This window comes from Athene noctua, chromosome 2 (assembly GCF_965140245.1).
Source record: "Athene noctua chromosome 2, bAthNoc1.hap1.1, whole genome shotgun sequence".
Lineage (NCBI taxonomy): Eukaryota > Metazoa > Chordata > Aves > Strigiformes > Strigidae > Athene > Athene noctua.
Window position 1 is genome coordinate 34,116,464 of NC_134038.1, and position 21,539 is coordinate 34,138,002.

The 21,539-nt window shown below is 39.6% G+C and overlaps 1 protein-coding gene across 1 annotated transcript in view; it reads right to left on the reverse strand.

Annotated features, from left to right (window-relative positions):
* Nucleotides 1–21,302, reverse strand: part of ZFHX4 (zinc finger homeobox 4) — a 152,006-nt gene extending 130,704 nt beyond the window's left edge. Inside the window, exon 1 of the mRNA XM_074898810.1 lies at nucleotides 20,658–21,302. The gene's annotated coding sequence lies outside the window, so the exon portion shown is untranslated. The remainder of the gene's footprint in view (nucleotides 1–20,657) is intronic.
* Between the last annotated feature and the right edge of the window lie 237 nt (nucleotides 21,303–21,539).

A 21,539-nucleotide genomic window follows, 5' to 3' on the forward strand; every position in this document is an offset into this window, starting at 1 on the left:
TAGCAGAACTGAACTAGATTTTTAAAGCTTCCATCACGTAACCAAAGTAAAAAACAAATCCAGCACAGTAACAAGTGTCATAATATCTTTTCTGTTACTTAATCAACATTTTTATATAAACTGCATATTTATATTTATCAGTATCCTTACGTAACTTTAGTATTAATCAGTACTAAACAATGACATCAGCCTTCTGATCACAATTGCATAAACAAGAGTATATTTCATGCCGATTAAAAAAAATACTAAATCTTTGCACTGACAAGCAACACAGAGAAAAACCATAATCTATATTTCCATACTCAAGCAGTTTACAGTCTTTGTGGCCATGTTTCCTAACAGGTTAGGTAGATTAAATCATTATACCTTGATGAGGAATTAAAGATTACTGGGATGACTTACTGATACTATGCAATGTATGATGGAACATGTATCTATTAGAGGTTACAGCATCTTCAGTATTGAAAAATAAAAAATCTCTCCCCCCCCCCGGGACCTTCTGTGAGAGTTAGAATGAAGTTTCACAAAGTCATAGCTAAAAAAAACCCACAAGGACCGCCTCAGAACCAACATTACTCCACAAAGTCTCTACAACAGTTTTCAATTCTCCTTACAAAAGCAATCACAATACAAACCATACAGTATACTTCCTTTTTGTATGCAAAAACTAAAAATCAAAAAATGCATATAGATTAAGTACATATCTGTATAGCCTTAAGACATCAAGAAAAAACAAATCTCTGCCAGTACTATCAGCTGAGTTCACAGAAATACATACCTGCCGCTCTGCTTAGTATTTAAAGTTCTCTCAGTAATTCACAAGGCCACTAACTTTGATCATCTAAATCCTTTTCTCGGAACTAATGGCTAATATACAGAAAACCTTAAATTGCTAACCTCTGCTTTCCTCCTGGAGAAACTGTGCTCTAAACTCTGCTCGGCTAAATTACAAAAACCCACCTACAGCCAGATTTGCTAATGAAAAGGGGGTGCTTTCTGAACAATAGGAGAATTCCTCTGCATTTAGAATGCAGAGTTCCCATTAGAACAAAGAATCACAAATGCCAGTTTTACCTCTGTTTTTTAATTGAGATTGTCCCAGCCCTCTTCTACGGTCCAGTGAGACAGTGTTTGTGAAATGATTAAAAAGAACGTGATCTGATCAAGAGGATGGAATAATGGGAAAGGAATGCTAGGTTAGCCACAGTGCTAAGTGCTGGGAAAGAAGACCAAGAGGCTTCTTAGCCTATTGTTTTTATTCCCATCTGCTTTTTAGCCATCTCATAACACTTTTGCTTCTTTATTTACTCTGGTAAAAATGGGTTAAAAGTTGCACACTTGTCTCTGAATTTGGTAACAAGTTAAAGAAATCTTTTAGGAAAAAAAAAAAAAAAAAAAGAAGAAAATAAATAAAAATCCTTGAATTATATCAAGTTTCCAAAAGGTCATCACTGTCTCTGCTGTGGCCTTTTCCCCATACCAAATCCTCTATCAATATGTCATAGTGAGTTAGGCAAAGACAAAAGAGAGGCTCAGTGTGAAAACTGCACATATATCTAATCCTGACAAAGCAATGAATAGGCCTTCACAAGTATAATTATACTTGTTTATTTGTTGCCACGTACAGAGGACTGATGAAAAAATCCATCAAAGTGGTATTATGCAGACACCAAGAGCTTCTTTTCTTTGGTTGCTAAAGCCACATTGAGGCTTAAATTCCTTATTGTTAAATGCAGAAGAAAGAAAAAAAAAAAAAAGATTTTGGTCGGACTTTTTTGCATCAATTGCTGACAGATCCTTTGTGTATAGCGCTGTATTATTAGATGCATTAGCTAGAAACTTGCTCACACTGCTTCTCATTTTAGCCCATGCTGCAATCCATAATTATAAACTACTGTACACAGTACCTTTTAACAGGGTGTGGTAGGCACTTAGCTGACCACGAGTTGAACAGATTTTAAATTGCCCATTTTCCCACAATCACTTGTTTGAAATATCCAAATACAGGTAAGCTACCTGTCCTATAATTACTGTGAATATTTTTTTGCCTTAAGCATACAGCTGCAAGGAAATAGAAGGTGCGTTAGTGTAACACAGGGGTGTATTTCATTTCAGCCTGTTCAGTGTAGAAGATACATAGCAGTTTATCTTCTGTACAGAAAGCCATCTAGACATCCATCAGAAACTTAGGCCCAGTGTAGTAGTGGAAAACAAACACAGTAGCCCCTTTCTCCCCAAGCAAACAAAAAACACTCTAAGAAACAATAACTTGAGACAAATGCAAGTGTTAGAGGGGTTGATGATATGAAGAAAAATATTTTTCAGACTGAACTATTAAGTAGCCACTACACTCTAACAAACCTTAAATCAAATAACTTAACAAAGGCACAATTTGGGTGGAGGAGGGGAAAAAAAAAAAGAAGAAGAAAAAAAAAAAAAAAAAAAAGGAGCCAAATAAGCTTTTTCTTATGGGATAGAAATATATCAAAGTAAAAGCAATCTGCATAGTTAATGTCTTTGTGAGCTTTCCAATTTAAAACAGAAAAGCTGTAATTTTTCTTTGCTGGCAATCTGGAAACACTCTGGAGTTAATTACAGCTGATTCGAAGTGAACCACACAAACAAAGACCAGTCTATGTCCAGACAATTATACTGCATTAACCAGCTTAGAGCTTCCTGCTGATGTTTCAGGGCTCTTCTATTACACCCTTCTACCTTCCCAGCACGATAGAAAATGCTTCTGCAAGAAGGAATTAATGAAGAGAACTGCAAAAGAATGTGTGACGACCTCTCCTGACACGGCAAAAACTTTCCGCCCATGTCACGACAAAGGGGAGAAGGTAATTAAGTTTGAATAGAGGGATGTAACGAAATATATTATGCATCTAAAACAGTACACTGAAAGGACGGGAGGTGGGATGGAAAAGTTTGCAAAAGACAAACTTGAGTGTACTGTTCAACTCGATTATTTTCTCTCATGTTCCTCTTATCATCCACAAAGGCTAATACCAAACATCAGTCCAGCTGATTTTTAAACTCTCACAATGAAATCTCCTGAGGCTGATCAGCGCTCCTTCACTGTCAGGACAGGATTTGTCTCTTTGTTTTCTATCCTGAGGAGTAACGGGAAAGTGTATACAATGGCCATAACACTATTATAGACTTCGGAATTTTTAATTTAATTGTAATGGTGAAGAACTGTTGCATTACTCTCCTGTCTTCTTTCCACAGCTTTAATGAAACCACTGCAGCTGTTCTCCTTTTAAAAGCAAGATCAGCAATCTCAGCTTGACAAAGCTACTGTGCAATATGTTTCTTTTGTTGTTGTTAGTTGTTTTAGGAAAATGTTGTAATCATTATGCAAGATAGGCCTATTTCTTAGGCTGCCCCTGCAAAGAAATTTGGCTTCTTTTTTTTCCAGCCACCCTAGTTTGCACATATTTGTTCTAACTGAACATTAATTGCTCACATTGGTGTGAGTGAAGAACATGAACTGTAATTATCCTTCTAATTCTCCCTTTCATACCATATTTCTACTACTCCACCTGACACTGAGGTTCTGTAGTGATTACTTCATTAGTGATGAAGAATGGCCTAATCAGTTAAAGCTTTGCTAGAAAACTCTTGTTTGCCAATACTGGAAGGAGGCACCAACTTTTCCCCTTTCTTTCTCTTTGGAGAAAGGTGCGTCTGAATGATAGTGACCCAGTGAACATTACAGCATTAATCACCCCCCTTTGTCTCATCTATGCAAAGTAGGATTAGAATTAAAATGATGACTGCTTAATCCCTTTGATTTTCTTTTACTAAATAAATATTAATCTACAAATCAATCAGATCCTGTATTATAACACACACAATATACACTATGAAAGGTTATGTAAATTACACTCAATTTTACAAGCATGCCATTAATGAAAAGAGCCCCCATGCTTTCCCTTTTCACCCCCAAAATCCCTATTAAATTTGGAAGTTCAACTTAATAATCCTGCTAAATATAAATCTTAGCTATTGAATCCATAGTCCTTTTTCCTTTAAAAAATTTGCTGCATCAATCATTTCAGGAATTAATAAATCATATTTACTGTGTTTATTCATATGTCAATACTCCCAATCTGTAAAGCTTTCACCATTTAATCTCTTTAACTTTGACCATAGCTAGTTTACATTAGATGTTGTTTTAAACACACATGGAACTAAATTAAATAGAAGCAGCTAGAAAATTAATCCTAATTGTCTTCACAAAAATTCACGCTGCCTGGATCTGTCACCTGTTCTCAAACACTACGAAAGAGATCGTTTGCATTCACAGCTTTTAAGAAAAAATTACAGAAATGTAGCTTTTTTTCTTCACTAAACTTAAATCTAATTTAACAAAAATGTAATATTAACGTAAGCAACTATACTGCAAATATTTTAATGATATAAAACAGAGTAGCGTAATCTTTTAAAGTGTGAATTATCACAAAATTTGTGATTTTACTAAAGTCTGGATGTGCCCTCTGTCAGCACATTTGGAAGGTAAGACTGCACTGCAAAACTAACCAATAATGACTAGGGAGTCAAAGTGGCTCTACAGTATTCACCTAGCCTCTTTGTTGTCTCAAAATCAACTGTGAAATAAATGTTACAGTACTTTTTTGTTTGCCTAATAGTAATTTGCTTGTATGCTAAAAATGCTGCAATTATCTTTCTAAAAGTTATCACAAGGCAGGTAGTCAAGAAAACATTCCAGTTCTCGGGGAGATATTACAACTCCAGATGACTTCAGAAAGAGTCTTGATGAAAAAAGAAATACAGAATCATGCTTTTGAGCACATTTACAAGAGTGCAAGACTCTTCCAGTTATGCATCTGGAAAAAAAAAAAAAAAAGAAGCTGTGGGTATTGTAAATCATGTTAAACATTTAAATATTACTCTGTACTAATATCAGCCCAGTCAGTGAAAATACAGGATTTTTTTAAACAGTTTAGTTATTAATAAAGCATTTGGGTTTTTTTCTAGAATATTATCATGGCAAATTTGTTTTGTATTGTCAAGATCAGCTGGGCATTTTGTTTTTAATATGCATAGTCTTTTGTCATTTTTTTGCTCTGCAAGTTAATTTGACTGCTGTGCATAAGTGAAGTGAGCAATTCAGTAATTAACTTTTGTGTTTTAAAATGTATGAACTTTAATTAGATTTCATTATAAACAAACAAATGTCAACCATAATTATAAGCTCCTTGGTTTAACCACATATTATCCCTTTTCAAACAAACTTGATGTCAGACAAATTAAAATCAAGCAGCCAGCAATTTTGAGTTGAATTTTACATGATCTGCCAGTAACCTGATTACTTTAACTTCAATATCATTACAGGAAAAGTATTTCAGGAAAAATAATTACAAGAATTCCAACAGGAGACAAGCTTAATTGTATTGATTCAAAAGATGCATGTATATAGGAACCATGCTGAAGGAATAATGTTATCTTAAATCTACAGTTACTATTAAAATGATATTGTCTGGCATGAAAAAGGCAATTTGAGATTGGTGTCTGGAAAAGCAGAGATACAAAACTAACTGAAATAATTATCTTTATGGCATTATACTTTAAGCAACAAAATATCAATGTGGAACAACTTCAAGGCATGAAGGTTTGCAGGTTTATTTACTGACTGGTGTATCTATTAGTACCAGGAACAAGTGGAGCTGTCAGGACATAATGAAGGTAAATGATTAGTTAGCACAGAGACTGAGCTCTTCTTCAATGCAATAAGAGTTAATTAAAGTTTACCACCAAACATCAACCAAAGCAGGATGTTGATCAGGTTTCAGCATTAAGTGCAAACAGACAATGGTTGGCAGCAATTAGTGCAGCTATCAAATGACATGCAATGATAATTATACATTTAAAACAGCTAAAGGGCTTGTGGAAAGGAGGGAAGAATCTCATCAGCTTCTTTGACTACGTATAGTCAAAGTGCAGGAAACAGGTATCAGATATTTCACTTCAATACTGTAAATCAATAGAATTAAAAAACAAAAACAAAAACAAAAAAACCCACACAAGGTTGTACAAGCACATTATCTGAAAGAGGACAATTCACTGTACATAAAATGGAAGAAATCTACAGACGACTCCTAACAAAGATAAGTACTAGTTAGATTAAATAAATTACTTTGCTGCTGCCACTCACACTGACACGCCTAGACAGAGAAGTGTTTGGGGTTTAAAGGCTAGTGGCTGCAGCTTTATTACACATTCCTGTGCCAGAGTCGAGGTTACCTGGTATCTTTAGTCCCTGTGGCCATGTTCATAGCACAAGAAGGCCCAGAAGGACCACGGGCCTGAAGCCCATGACCACAAAATGTAGTTTCACATGCTAGCTGCAAACCCATTGCGAGGAAGCCTAGGCTTACCAGAGGCAATTACCTGGTATCTGAGCTGCAGCCTAAGGCTCTACCACACATCCCTTGCTCTCCATCCCTTCTGATCAGCGTATGTGCTAGTTCTGCCTGCTCCCAAATTTATGCCCAAATTTTGGGAAAGAAAAAGGAAGCAAGACCTTTTCACCATGGGCGAACACTGTGCAACACAGGGTAGCGACACAGACACACTAATAACCCAGAGCACAGCAAGGTCCAGTGTGCCATTCTCTGCTACGCTCCTCTCCATTTCGAAGGCCTTGCGTAATGGTGGCAGCTACCAGATCAGTGACACAATGGAGCCGGTGCCAAACTTAATTTTCCTCTCAGCCTTCCATTAAATCCAAAGAAAAGATGATAAACTTGCAGCAACACTTCTAATAGTAACACCAGATGAAGGAAAAACTCTCTCAGCAGAGTGCTGGCAGTCTGTTGAACACACTCGGCACAGATCTGTGAAGTTAAACCACTCCCAATTCTGCAATATCAAACATGGGAAGTACAGCTAAACAGGTAAATATCCCTTCCACAGGCAAATAGCCATTATTTACTGGTGTAGCCAGACAGACAATTATCTACACTTGTATAGCATTCAGACAATTCCTCAGTAACCGCTCCGTGCACTGGAGATGGAATAACTCACTCCCTCTCACTCTTCTTGGGCTGGCACAGTGCGGGTAATGGGATTACCTGGTTAAACACCTACACAGTTCCACAGCAGCTGAATAGGTTTGGTAAGTAGGATCCCCACCTCAAAGAAATCAAGATTTCTTCATCATTTTACGGACAACATAGTGGCAAAACCCCCTGCTCTTCCTAGATACGTAACAGGAAGCATAACGAGGTTTACCAAAAGACAAGTAGTGGGTTTCCAAGAAAGCTAAACTGTGACAAATTAAAAACCCATGATGAGAGAGGCAAAGGGGTAAGACAGTAGGACTCATTGCTGCAGGATACCATTGAGATCTTGAATTTACCAAGGTTAAAAAACAGAATGGAAACTGGCTGCCAAAAGTATCCAGAGTTAGTAAAATGAAAGTGAACAAAAAACCAAAAAATTTGTAAAGGATATTAAACCTTGCTCTTCACAGAGCATTTGCAGTGATGGCAAGGCAGGCATATACAATAGGTTACCCTACATCTGCCTACTGTGATATTCTTCAGAAGCATCTTGTACAGACCAGTCAAAGAGAGAAGAGACTAGCCACACCAGAGTCCCAGTTTGGCAATCAATATGTTCCTATAGTATGAATTACACCTCCTGAGTGAAAAAGTGTCTGCCGCAGGGAAACTGCCTTTATCTTTTATTTGAACTAATCCATGCAAAAAGATCATCAGCATCAGTTTGTGTTTAAATATGTTGTATTAATTTCCACTGTGTCAAATTCAGAAAACCTTCTTTTAAGATTGTAAAGACCGTATTTATTTCAAAAGCACTTTTTTTTCTAGAAGCAAACCCACGTACATATGCAAAATGCATTAAGATGGATTTTGTTATAGTGTTGGCTACCAATTGTGATTTTTGTTGGAATGTGTGTATGTTCACATTGCTAAAATTATTTTAATAAAATGCCTTACTGTTTTGCTTAGTTCCTGGGCTGCAGTATAGAGCAGTTTTACAGATTTTTTTTTTTTTTTTTTCCCTAACAAACCTCATTTTCCCAACTAATTCTGTTATGCTAGGGATTTGTGCACAGAGTTGGCTAATCCCAGTATTTCCCTAGAGCTGCATCTAGGCTATGGCCCACTCCCAGCACAAAAGTGTCTCCAAAAGCCCTTTCGCCCCCTTCAGCACTGATACACTCATTGGTCCTGACATTTTCACTTCAGCCATGACAAATGAGCTGATGGCTGTGATCAGATTGCACACGAGGACTGCTTTATCAAAGACGTATCATTAACTCTCATCACTGTCTTCCATTATGACTCTTTTGGTCAAATCTGTTGTGAAAACGCAAGTCAGTTTAAAAACATAACGTAAACATAGCAACAAACAAACTTCATTAAAAAACAAAAAGGAAAACCAGACTCAGACAGGATCAGAAAGAGACTAGCGTTAACTAAATGTTTCTCTGGGGATTTAAGTAACTGTACTCAACCTCTGCCCCAGTGCAAACATGGCAGTTGACCGTCTTGGAAAGGTCCCATCCCCCATCGTGGACTGCAAGCACTACTTCGCCTTTTTTAGAGAAACAAAAATAAAGCAACAGCAATCAAATATGCCTAAAAATGAAGTCAACTTTTTTTTTTTCTTTTTGTCCTTTTTGTTCTCTGAACTACTTCACATTTCTGTATGTCTGCTTTTATGAAAATATGTTTCTCAAATGAATCCTTTAAGAATATAAAATTTTCACTTGAATCACAGCCACATAATCATACTGTTTTCTGACTCACACTAAAAACACCAGCTTAGAGCTCTGTCTGAAACGGAAATCTCTCAGTTCACTATGAATACCGCAACCTTTCTGTCAAGTTAGAACCTAAGTTCCAGTTACACAGTTCTTGTTACATCTAGAGGGTTTACAAAGTATATATTTGTTGTAACCTCTTCTAGCAATTCATCTGAGAATACACATCTAGCGGAGTCAACTGTAACACAACAGATCTTGGGAATGGAGGTCATGCTTTGAGATAAAGTGCTATTCACTTTTGGACCATGCAAGAAGCTCTTTATTCCTGTTCTTATTGGCATCAGTTCCCCCTTACCAGAGCAAGAACAAAGCCAAGTGCTCGTGTGAGGTTTATGAATAAATCAGAGGTGAGCCACTTTAAGTGCTGCCCATGATTTCCTTGTTGACAGTGAGCACTTAAACAGGCTTCTATGACCAGCAACTCCTGGCAGACCTTAATGGCTCCTAATCTGTACCCTGCTTCATTTCAGGAAAGAAATGACCCACCCCAATTTTTCTCAAGTCTTCACCTTTTGGGCAACTACTGTCCCACCTTTTTACAAATTCACATTCAGGGACTGTCCCATTTCAGTGCCAAGTCTTCACGTAACACACAACATAAAAATCACCATTTTCTTCCTAGAAAACAAATGACAGCTAATAAAATATTATTACGCTGTGCAGCCTAAGTAATTCCCAGACAAACCATTACACAATTCAGCGTTTGTTTAAATTGCATAGATTTTTAAATGAACCTAAAAGATTTCTGATATATTTGCCTCTAATTATTAAAATCATGTAAAAAATACGCTGAAAACAGGTTCAACCCTTCTGTACAGCTACAGCTGAATCCGGAAATGTTTATAAATCACTGCCATTGTATGTATTAAAAAAATTCAAACAGCCTCAAAATCTATTTTTAAATAACGATAACATTGAAAAACAAACTGATATCAACCAGTAAACTCAGTGCTGGGCCAAACAACTCAGGTCCAGAAACAATAACATCCAATCGTGGCAAGGCACTAAGGTGTTTCAGTACGTACGTCTTTGATGCACAAAACCACTCAAGAGACCTATGCTGTTCAACATTAAAGCAAGCAGCCTACGTGGAGAGTACATTTGAACACGGAATGACATCCTTCATTTTTAAGGTCTATCTCCCTGCCACCCCCCTCTTTTTGGATGTGTCACAATCTCCAGATGGCTGAACTGACACTGTAGTAGTTGAGTTATTGCCAGACTCCCGGTTTCTGTTGTATTTAAATACTAACATTTTTTGACTCCATTGTCTCTTGTTGCCTTTCCACCCACACAGGGGAAAAAAAAAAAAAAAAAAAAAAAGTGACTGCACTGCTCTGCCCTTTGATTTCAGGGAGCATTCCCCGATGCAGGGCCGAGGCCAGGGCTGAGCCCAGGGCCAGGGCCAGGCAGTGGCTGCCTGGCAGTGCAGACCTGCCCCTGCTTGAATTGTAGTGGGGGCCTCAGTAGATGATACTCTTCATTGTAAGGTTCTGATCCAAACCCGGAGAAATCAATGAGGCGGCGCTGAACTTTGGAAGAGGCCGTTGGTCAAAACTGGAAACTGCAGCAGCACTGGGAAAACCACCCATCAAGCAAAAGAGAAATCCATGGGCCAGACCATTTGGGACTTAGAACTCCAGTGATGCTTTTTCACTGGAGATGAAATGCCTGTCCCAGTGAGAAATCATATTTTGCCTCCCTACAGCAATCATTTGCTCCTGCTGGAAAAAGTCCAGAAGCACATTGCTTTGCTGCAGCCGAGTGGCTAGGGGTTGTTTGTGCATAGGGTGACATTTCCCACCCCAGAGATGGCTGTAATGCAATGGCAAAGAAAGTGATTTTTTTGGTGAGCAGTTCACAAAACTCAAAGGAACTGAGGGACTGAGGGGTGGCATTTGTCATATAGCTAAATAATTTATTTTAGAAATGTTACATTTTCTTTAATTTAAACCCTCAGCACTGTAAATAAAATCAATAACCATATTTCAGTATAAAAAAAAATATAAAAGGACTAGAGTGAAACCTACAGGAACAAGCTCCCTGTTTAAGGAGCTGCTTTTCACTCAGAACCTTATTTTCTGGAGCGGGGACGGCATGCGAAGTCTTAGGTATTAAACAAGGAGAAACCTTTATTTGAAGGGGACAACCATGATTTCTCACACAGGAAAACCACCTGCATTTGAAACTGTCATGTAATACTTGGCAAATCCAAGGATTTTTTTTCCCCGTCTCTTCTTACAAAAGCTCTGGCCTTCTGAATACAGAAAATCAAAGGATCCTCCCCAAGTGAAGCAAAAGAAGGAAGTTATGTTTTTGTTATTCCTCAAAAAGAGATTATTCTGATCTGTTACACTACCATCTTCTGGAACAAGTGTGGAAATAACTGCGATTACTCCAGGTTTCCATCAGTGCCCCAAACACTGGAGCACTACCAGTGACAGATGCCTTGTCAACTCAGATTAGGTGAATTTATAAGGTAGCCCCAGTGTCAAAACAGGGAGGAGCAAGCCTTCAGCAGCCACTGCTTCTAGACCCTTAGCTCTGCTATTCCCTGGTAAAAGGAACAGAATTGACCCCATCAGCCTCTCTGGAAAACCTTTTTCTTACAAACTCTCTGGTGCTTTCTGCACTAAGCACATCATCCTTAAAAATGGAAATTGTAGTGCAAAAGGATGAGATGAAACCTTTTAAATTTGATTTTATGGGATTTTTGTCAATCACTAACTAAAGGCTTGATTCTTTTCCTAATAATATCAAAACTGTATGTCTTGCCAATTTTATAGCCATATTACTCCTCTGATTACAGAGGAGTTACCGATAATTTAGTTTGGGGTGAATGGGAACAATCCAGTTCTTTTGGGTTTACGTGTCCTTGACTCACATCAACACAGGCATTCTGTGAGGATTTCTTTGTTTCAGAGAAGAATGTTTGTCTACTTAAATACAGTTTTAGATTTACATCTAGTGTGTGCATCACTTGTTCTGCAGACACCGCTGCAGCCTACATGGTAAATGTTTGTTTTCAGAGTCACCATGGTCTATCATGTACATACAGCCATTCGTTTGTGAACTATTGACCTGAAGGACTATAACACCTTCTTAGGAGCTGGTACAGCCTATCAGATCACTGTGAGTGTTAAAAGTCTGCCAGATTTCTCTGTAAAGAGATCCCAGTTTCCCAGCATCTTTAAAATTGTTCTCAGAAGTACCAAAAGCAAAGAAAATATAATTTGGACAGATTACCTTCTAATTTTATTTTTTTTTTAATTGAAAGATGATTCTGAGTAATGTGAACATATAAAAGAGTGTCTTAATATAGCAAACTTTTATTTTGATCATATAACTTAGTTAAACCATTCCTCAGAATGTTTTGTTTAAGTAGAAAAAGTCCTTCTTCAACAGGACTGCCATATTTCAACCTGGTACAAACTTTGCTGACTTAGTTTGAAACCCAGCAAAAGCTGAAGTATAAGAATGCTATAGAGTGACTAAAAAAAGGAATAGAGTAATATGTTTAATATAAGACAAAACATGCTGCTCTTATTTATGCAAAACAAGTTTATCTCTACAGGTCTGCTGAACCCCACTATCAATAAATGTGTTTATTACCCCTTTCAAAAACAACAACAAATATCACCAACCAACCAGAAACTACTACATCTGTTTTACCTACTAGGTAAAAGCAACTGATGTCTTTTAGTTTCTTCTACCCGTGCATCTGTTCATATAAACATAATCTGCATTACATCTTATTCTGTAAAAATCTTGAATCCCAGTATCTCAGTGTTCTGGGTTTCTGCCCAATCAGTATGAATGCAGACATCACATAAGTTATTATTAACCCATGTGTTATCCAGTTCTACAGTGGCTGGAACATTGCCAGAGACAACACATGGTGCTTGGTTAACAATATTTTAAAATATAAATGAATTTATTTTTTAAATTAACACTTTTTTCTTACGGAAATACACTAATAAGCTGTTCCCAGAATGAAAGAATATCCCCTAAGAATGTTTCTTTAAAAGAAGTTTTAAGGAATTTCATAAAGTTAGTGGTAAAACAGTCTCAAAGCCCACAGAAGGTCTTTAACTTCATCATAAAAGAGAGAATTTTTGTGACTTTATTTTTACCAAGCACTTTCTGCATTTACAGTTTTACTTCATTTATCCATAAATAATCCTAATTTCTTAGAGGTATCTCTAACTGTTTAAATACTATAGAGGAAGCCCAATGCTGAACTAATAAGGATTTACAAATAAATGTTCTGCAAACCGAAAAAAAACACCCAAACCCACAAACAAGTTAATATTTAGTCTAACTACCAACAGTTTTCCACAGTGGCTCTAAATCTGTAATTACGTTGACCTGAAAAAAAAAGACAGCCTATTTAATATGCATACATACAAATAATTATTCACACTGCATTTGATTTACATACGTACAAAAGAACCACTTCCCACTTTCAAAAGTGGCTCAACACTTATGGTATTTTAACTGCCCTAATTACTGTTGAGAGAACATAATTAGAAGCACTGATCACATTGTCAACAGCTAACCAGTTGCAGCCCTGTCTGGGGGCCTGATCCTGCTCTGGTTGAAGTCAGTGGGGGTTAGCACTGATTGCAGGAGGAGGCCAGGGCCCTTCTTGCCACCTGAATCTACTGGAATCTTACTGGTTTAAACAACCTGAATACACTGACGCAGTCAGTCCGAAAATCCCGCTCCTTATGTGCATGTATCAATTTCTATTTCGGCAAGCTTCCTCTATTTTCAAAGCTGAAAGAAGAGTAATTTTTTCCCCAGCAAAGGTCCTATACCACTTAAACGCTTAGCACTGAGTCAGAATTCATAAGTTTTTCCAAAAGAGAAATAGTTTAATAATTAAAACAGATATTGACTAAACCCTACTTCCTTGAACACCAAACTTTATTAGATTATTATGAGTTGATGCGTAGTTTCCATTGGCAACTTTTAAAATAGTTCCTTCCCTCACTGCTGGCCCCCCTCCTCCCTCTTTCTTGCCCCCAGGCAAAGTGCTGGGAATCCTCGATACCCAATAGTCAATATTTGGTTTGCCTGTCATGTTCTTGGAGCTCCCCTCCATACAAACCTGTGTTTCGCAGCCTTTCCCTGCACTACTCTCATACATATTACTTCACATGATGATGGAAACTCGGGGCATCTTAGCAAGTTGCTCAAATCTGAGCTTCTGCTTGTTTTCTCAAGTCTTGGACAAACATAACTTTAGGGAGAGCTGAACATAGGCATAAAGAAAGAGGAGCCTGCATTTTCATCTTCCTTTCATCTCAGTCATTCAGTCAACCATTCAGTGCCCTATTCAACAGAGCTTTTCATTATGCAAAAAAATGCTAATCCTTTTCCGATGCTTTCACACTTGTATAAACCCCCATTCCTTCGACTGAAAAGCAATTATATCAGTTTACCTTTCTGTCAAAAACAGGATTAATATTCCAATACCAGAATCTCCTTTATTTTCCTATCTTTTGCTTTAGGAAACTAGAGATTATTAGTGGAGGTATTCCTCAGAGCAAGAATACATTATTTTAAATATGATTATTTTAGCCAGAGCAAGAGGGGGGAGGGGGAGGGGGAGGGAGAGAAAAAACTTCAGTTGCTGCGGAAACTCTTTTCAGTGACAGAACTGACCTTCCCTTTGCAGAGGCCTGAATAGAATGAGCCTCACTCTGGTCTATTAATCAGAAACAAATTATGAAAGAATGTGGCTGGACTGGTTGACACTATCCTGTCTTGGGAGACTCAGTAACAGCCTAGTAACAATGTCCTCTTCATGGGTAATGAACAGCCATGACAAATGGGGCAGAGAAACTATTTATTTGCATATGCAAATTCTCACACAAGGGAAACATGTACAAACAAGTGTCATTGTAAGGTGGATTAGGCAAACAACGCTTTCTTTTTAGGACATTCTGCAGCCCAGAACATTAGTCAGCACAATTAAACCAGTCTCCATGGAGACTAATGAAATTTCACCATGGTATGAGTTAAATTAGATAGCTAGTTATGTGTTTTCACAATCCAACTTGAAATCCATTATTGTTTCAGAACAATACAGCAATTGTGCCTGGCTGATCTTTGCCAGCTCAACAAGCTCCTAAGTTGACAATTTGCATATGTTAATATAATTAAGCACTAATTACATGAAACTTGTACATATTCACATGCACTTTCCCTGGGCGCTTCTCAGTTTGAACCTTGGCCAAGTCTTTAACCCTTTGAATGAATTTGGAGCAGCAAAGCTCTGCCTTCTGGGTACAGCCCCAAGGCAGATGCAGAAAAGCTCTTCATTTATAAACACAAAGCTTAACCTGGATTCTCGTATTTCTATCAACAAGGCTAGAAAACATTTTTGTATGTGTTGGGTAGGAGGAAGGGGGGGGGGGGGGGGTGAGGGTGGGGGGTGCGGAAGCTGGATTGGAAGTTCTTTAGAGACCCAGATCTGGTACACTTTTTGCATATGAACACACAAATATTTACCTACCTAACAGGTTATGAACACATATATTGCTATTGTCACGGGCTCTTCAAGACCCCAATTGTCAAAAACTAGACTGGGTTTTATGTCAATGTTCCGAGAGCCACAAAAATGGGAATGAGAAAAGAAAAAAAGAGCAAGCAGTAACTAATGAGCTTACATAAATATATGCAGAGGCAATTAAGCAGTGTTAATTACTATGACAGCAGTTAATTGAATATAATTAGATATTTTAAGCTACTGACTAAGGCATAGTTAAGATTAATTTTATTGAGATTAATTGTAAATAAGAATAGATTAACTCTGTGTTTTGACAGGCATAAAAAGTAGCTCTGCAAATTAACCAGGAGAGCAGAAACTAGCACAAAAATCATATATTATTTTAATGTCACACCTCAGAATCATCTGCTCAATAAACATGACTTTTCAAACCCAAACAGACAGGAATCTTGAAGAAAAACAAACAGCTTGCAGAGATTAAAGAGCCTTTTGTCCTTTTTCATGTGCATTTCTTTTAGCAGACTAAATTAAGCGAGTCTGGTGTACGTTTTTAGGAAGGAACATTTCACACTGAATGGAAAAAATGTTCTATCACATATGAAATTCATGCAGCTGTGCGGAACTTGGTCCAGATGGTCTAAGACTATAAAACAACACTAAATGATAGACAGTAGGGCCTTCCCAAGATTATGTGATAAAGTCACAACCTCATATTTTGACCTAAATTTTCTGTCATGTATTGTTTCCTTCCAGATCAGATAGCTCCATTTTAATTTTTAACTGATTCTGAATATTCAATGGAAACTCTTAATAAACATTGCTGATAAGCATCTGAGCAGAAATCATAAAATATTTATGAAACGCCCCTTAGCTTCATTAAAACAATGCTGAATCTGAAGTGCAGAAAACAGTGCCCTGGCTCTCCCCACAATACTAAACTGTTCACACCACTTAGCTAAATAGGTAAAAATGCCTGGTTTTAAATATGCTTCAAAGAAAACCCCAAACACATTCTACCAGCAGATTAATTCATGCATGCTGTTTAAGAAAATTAACAACAAGGCTGAAGAATGCTGAACAAATCACTAATAAGAAAGGAGCTTCAATTGATTTTGAAATAAATCAATAGGTGATTAACACAATATTTTTAAAGCAGTAGAATGTATATATATTATATAAACATATATATTATATTTTCAATACCTTTTTAGCTCTTAATCGAACAAGGGCTTTACAACAGTGAGCATGTCCCTATATTGACTATCAACTTCTTTGGAATGCCTTTAGTCTTTTATAACGAAAATCCAAAAACGGTCTGTGAAACAAGGCTACGACAAGCCATTCTGCAGTGAAAGATTTTAAATCATCCAGCCTCTTCTAATAGACTTGAGACTTATTGAGGTAGAAACCATAAAAAATGAAGAAGGGAAATTTAATCCCTGAAATATTGATTTGCACATTAATATCATATAGGCAGAGGGCAATTTGGCTTCATGGAAATGACACATTGTCGACCCTTGGTGAAGTCAGAGCCAATCTAACTGCTGAACATGTCTGAATCTCAAGAGTTATTAAGGGCTTCCCTTCTTGCCTTTATGACTTTTCTTCAGCCTACCAATGCAATCTTAAATGTATTATCTTTAAGAAATAATTGTAAAACCTCAGGGGTTTTCCAGTTAATGGAAGGGAGGCTAAACCACATCAGATTCTGAAATGCAACATTAAACCCTTGCAATCAACAAAACCACCTCAATTCTCATCCATCCAGTGCAGGATCTAATATTGTTATTAGAGATAATCAAATTTCATTGTGTAAATTTAGGCTCATGGTCAGAATGGAAGCAGTAAATTCTGCAATATTAAACAGTGATTTTTCTCGGCCCCCTTTATATGTTCTTTCTGGTGCACCATCATCACAAATAAACCTAAACTATTCAAAAATCGAGGAACACAACTGTCTCCCTATTCTGAAAGATGCACGCAATGCCATTTATCATCTCCACAGCTTTCCTTTAGTTTTAACTTGATCTAGCGGATAAGTTTCATTTTAGAGAATAATAAAGCAGTATCCCTGCATAAACCAAACAGCAGGTACTATTACTGTGACTTACACAGATGGTTTACCTGACCTTTCTTTGTTCCTTGGGTAGGTTTCACTTTTGCAGATTTACGACTTTTCCCTCTATATTTCATTGACCCTCTACGTTCATTATCATAAAAATGAAAACTATTGAATACATGTTTATGTTGACGAAGTCCAAAAAGCCCACGACTAAAGGATAAAGAGATGCTACAATGCACTGTATGGATCTCTAGATCGTACACTATAAATATTCAAGCCCAGATAGCACGAATAACTGAATAATCCTGGTGAGCCCCAGCTCTGGAGCCAGGTGCAAGAGGTTAAAACAGCTGGCTAGCCATCTTTTATTTTGTGTGCCTTCCTACCGGCTGAAACCGCAAACCCTGAAAACTAGCAGATATTCCCTCAAGGTTGATTGTCTGATTTTTTTTTTTTTTTTTTTTTTTTTTCATTTCAACCAGTTTAGTAGGATCCCCCAGTCGAGAAAAGAGAGAAACTCCTTAAATACAGTCAGTTGAATAGGAAGTGGAGCAATGATGGTTAAGGCTCTTCCCCACACACACACACCCCAACCTTCAACCCCCCGTTTATTTTCACAATCTTCTTTGTGCACCTTCCCATCCAAATGTTTGTATTCCTTATTTCAAAGAAAAGCACTCCGGATCGTTCTGTCAGTTTTGCCAGTAAATATAAAGTAAAACAAGTGTTGATGGCACTGAGAGTGTTACATACCCAGGCTGTGTTTTTGCATTGCTCTCAATGGAAGCGATCGATGCCCATGTCACAGTCGCGTCCCAATCGCAGCCAAGTCTCTGCCTCAATCTAACCAACAACAGGCAGGGCTGCAAAAGCTTCTCACTACCTCTTCCATCCATCCACCACCAAACTAAAAATATAACGCTACATATGATCTTTTTAAACACTCCACCACCGCTCCTAAGGATCGAGCCACTGCAAATCCAGGGGAAACACAATTGAAAAAAAAAAAAAAAAAAAAATCAAAAAAACCACCCTCACAGCAACCACCCCAAAAGCACCCGAGCCCTCTCTTTCCACTCTCTTTCTCGCTCTCCTCCTGCCAACTACATAATCCTTGATTAAAAACGGAACAGGGCTAATAAAAAGAAAATTTAAAAAAAAAAAAAAAAAAAGGGAGGACGGAATGGAGCCGAGGAAATGCAACTGTCAGAAAACGGGATGGTCAGACTCTGAGTGAACCTGCCTGTGTCTGGCTTAATGTAAATCCACCATCTTCAGCCTGGCAAGTTGTCTTTTGGTTGGGCTTTTTTTTTTTTTTTTTTTTTTTTTTTTTTGGTGGGGAGGGGGGGGGGTGTTATGTTTGCGATCTCTGCCTTGGTACCTAAGGAGGAAGAGGAGGAGGAGGAGGGTGTGTTATTGAATGGTGGCTAAAGCCTCCTCGGGACGGCGCTGAGGTGAAACAGGCTGAACCCGACTGATGTGGCTCCTCTCTCGGTTGGACCCAGTGCCCTAAGCAGCCGATGAGAGACCCCCGGCCGCCCGGCTCGCAGGTAACAAAAGAAATACCAACCCGTGCATTTTCTGCTGCCGCTGCTGGGGAGGCTGGGGGGGGGGGGTAGGGGGGTGGGGGGGTGAGGGGGGGAAGAAGATGCAGGAGGGGAGGAGTGGAGGGGAACCGCCGTAAGTTGGCATCGGATGGGGGGAAAGTTTATTAGCATTTTTGAAGGAAATTTCATGTAAGGCAAGAGGGGGAAGCAGGGACGCGTCTGCCATTAGCCGCCGTGATGCGAAGGGATGCACTTGATTCTGGCACGAGCAGTTAGACAGAGCAGGAACCGAACTGCCTTCTCGCTGTTTATGAGCTTTTTTTTTTTTTTTTTTTGGTTGGTTGGTTAGCAGGGGGGTTGTGGCTTTTGGTTTTTGGGTGTTTTTTTTTAAACACCTTAGACCTCGGTTTAAAAAAAAAAAAATAGACGCCTGTCCCGCAAAACAACCGCCCCCCCCCCCCCCCCCCCCCCCGTTAGAGACCTTAGGTTGCGCTGAAAGCAGCCCCCGACCCTGCTCGCCAGGAGCCTTTCCTACGGCGCGGAGCGGCGCGGAGCGGCGCGGCTGGGCACGGCCCGGCGGGGATGCCGGGGGCTCCGCTGGCGCCCGGCCGGCAGCCGCCCGCAGGCAGCGGCAGCCGCGCATCCCCGCCGGCGGGGCCGCGCCGCTCCGCGCAGCTCCGCGCCGGCTTGGGCCGCCTCCCCGCGCCGCAACTGACAGGGAGGCAGGCGCGCTCCTAACGGGCTCCTCTTCCTCCTGCTGCCGGAGACGGCAGCCAGCGGCTCGATCCCCTGCGCGCACACACCCGCACAGCCACCCCTGCCTCTGCTCCTCAGAAACCTACCTGCAAAATAAATCGCGGGGAGGGGGGGGGGGGGGGGGGGGGAGAAGGGCAAAAGCACCCCACACCTTTCTGTACACACGCACGCAGTCAGGGTCCCCATTGCCCTGCTGGCATCCCCCCCTCCCCGCCCGAAAGCGAAAGTTTGGGAGGCCAAGGGGGGTGGAGATGGGGAGGAGAGGGAAGGAGGGTGGGAGAGCAGAATGCGCCTTCAAAAAGCACCTCAAAGTTTTTGGGGGACCGAGCTGCGAAACAAGAGCGCGAGCTCTGAAGGGGCTGGCAAGCGATGACTTCTGACAGCCGTAACGTCTTTCCTAATCTGACAGTATTCCCCCCCTCCCCGAGCTCCCTACAAAAATGAGCGAAATAAAAAGTGGGGGGTACCCCCCGAACCTCTTTGCAAACTGAGCAGGGTCCTCCACTTAATCCGAAAGTTACAGCCCGAAAGATTAAAAAAAAAAAAAAAAAACACAACATCAAACCCACAGCCCCAAAACAAAACAAAAAAAAAGCCACAAACAAAACGTAACCCCCGGAATAAAAGAGAAAGGGAGAGAGAGAAAGAAAGAAAGAAAGAAGGGAGAGAGAAAAAGCAGCCCTCCTTCCCCAAACGGGAGCAAATACTGTACTAAAAATGGGGAAACAGGCAGAAAAAGGGGGGAGAGAGAGAGGGGAGAGATACATGGGATCTGGGGATGTGAGTGTGTGTGTGTATGTGAGAGAGAGAGAAAGAGGCACAGAGAGAGGGAGAGAGAGAGAGAGAGCGAGAGCGAAATATCAAAGATTGTGCAAGATCAGCCTGGAAAGATAATCGATACTCGACCTAAATTTAACACAAACTACTCAATAAAAAGTTAAAGAAAAAACTTACTTTCCATTTCCCCTCGCAGTTCCTACTGGATCTTCGCCTCTTTTTTTTGTTTTGCTTTATTTACTTAACAGCTGATCACATCCAAGTAAACGAGAGAAGGTTCATTAAAAAAATAATAAAAAAAAATAATCCTCCAACTTTATTGGGTGAAAATAAAAATGATTGAGCAAGAAGTGGGGGGCATGGAGCGGTCCTTTGGGGTCCGGGAGTTGTTAAAGCATGTGCCGACCGCGGTCTCGCTGTTTGGTTGTGAAGGGGTTGGAAAAGGAGGAAAGGAAATGAAAATCCGATATGTCTTTATTCTGCTAATTATTATCGTTTTAGCCCTGTTTAAAAAAATGGCTGATTAAGTTGAGTGCGCATGTCTTTGTGTGTCTATTCCCGATATGCACTCTGGGAATGAGAGAGAGAGAGAGAGAGGAGAGAGAGTGGAGAGAGAGCGAGAGAGAGGGAGAGAGAGGGAGAGGGAGAGGAGAGGGAAGAGGAGAGGGAGAGGTGTAATTAGTGAGGTGATCAACATTCTCCGGGCTGCAAATGACGCGCAGCCCCGGAGCCGGGGAAGCCGGAGCTGCCGCGGCTGCCGGGGGCTCGCCGGGGCTGCGGGAGCCACAGAGCCAGCCCAGAGAAGAAGGGGCAGCAGAAAGGAGCTCGTGGATACAAACACAAGTCTGCAAACTTCATTAGTAACACAGACACACACGCACAGGCACACAAAGTAGATGGCTAGGGAAAATTAAAAAAAAAAAAAAAAAAAAGCGGGGCGGGGGGGCGGGCGGCAGACTTGCTCTTTTAACTGTTCGGGAACTTAAAAGAAACGAGTCCAAATTAATTATTCCATCAGGGAGATATTTCTTTCTGTCTGTCTGTCTTACTGTGTCTTTC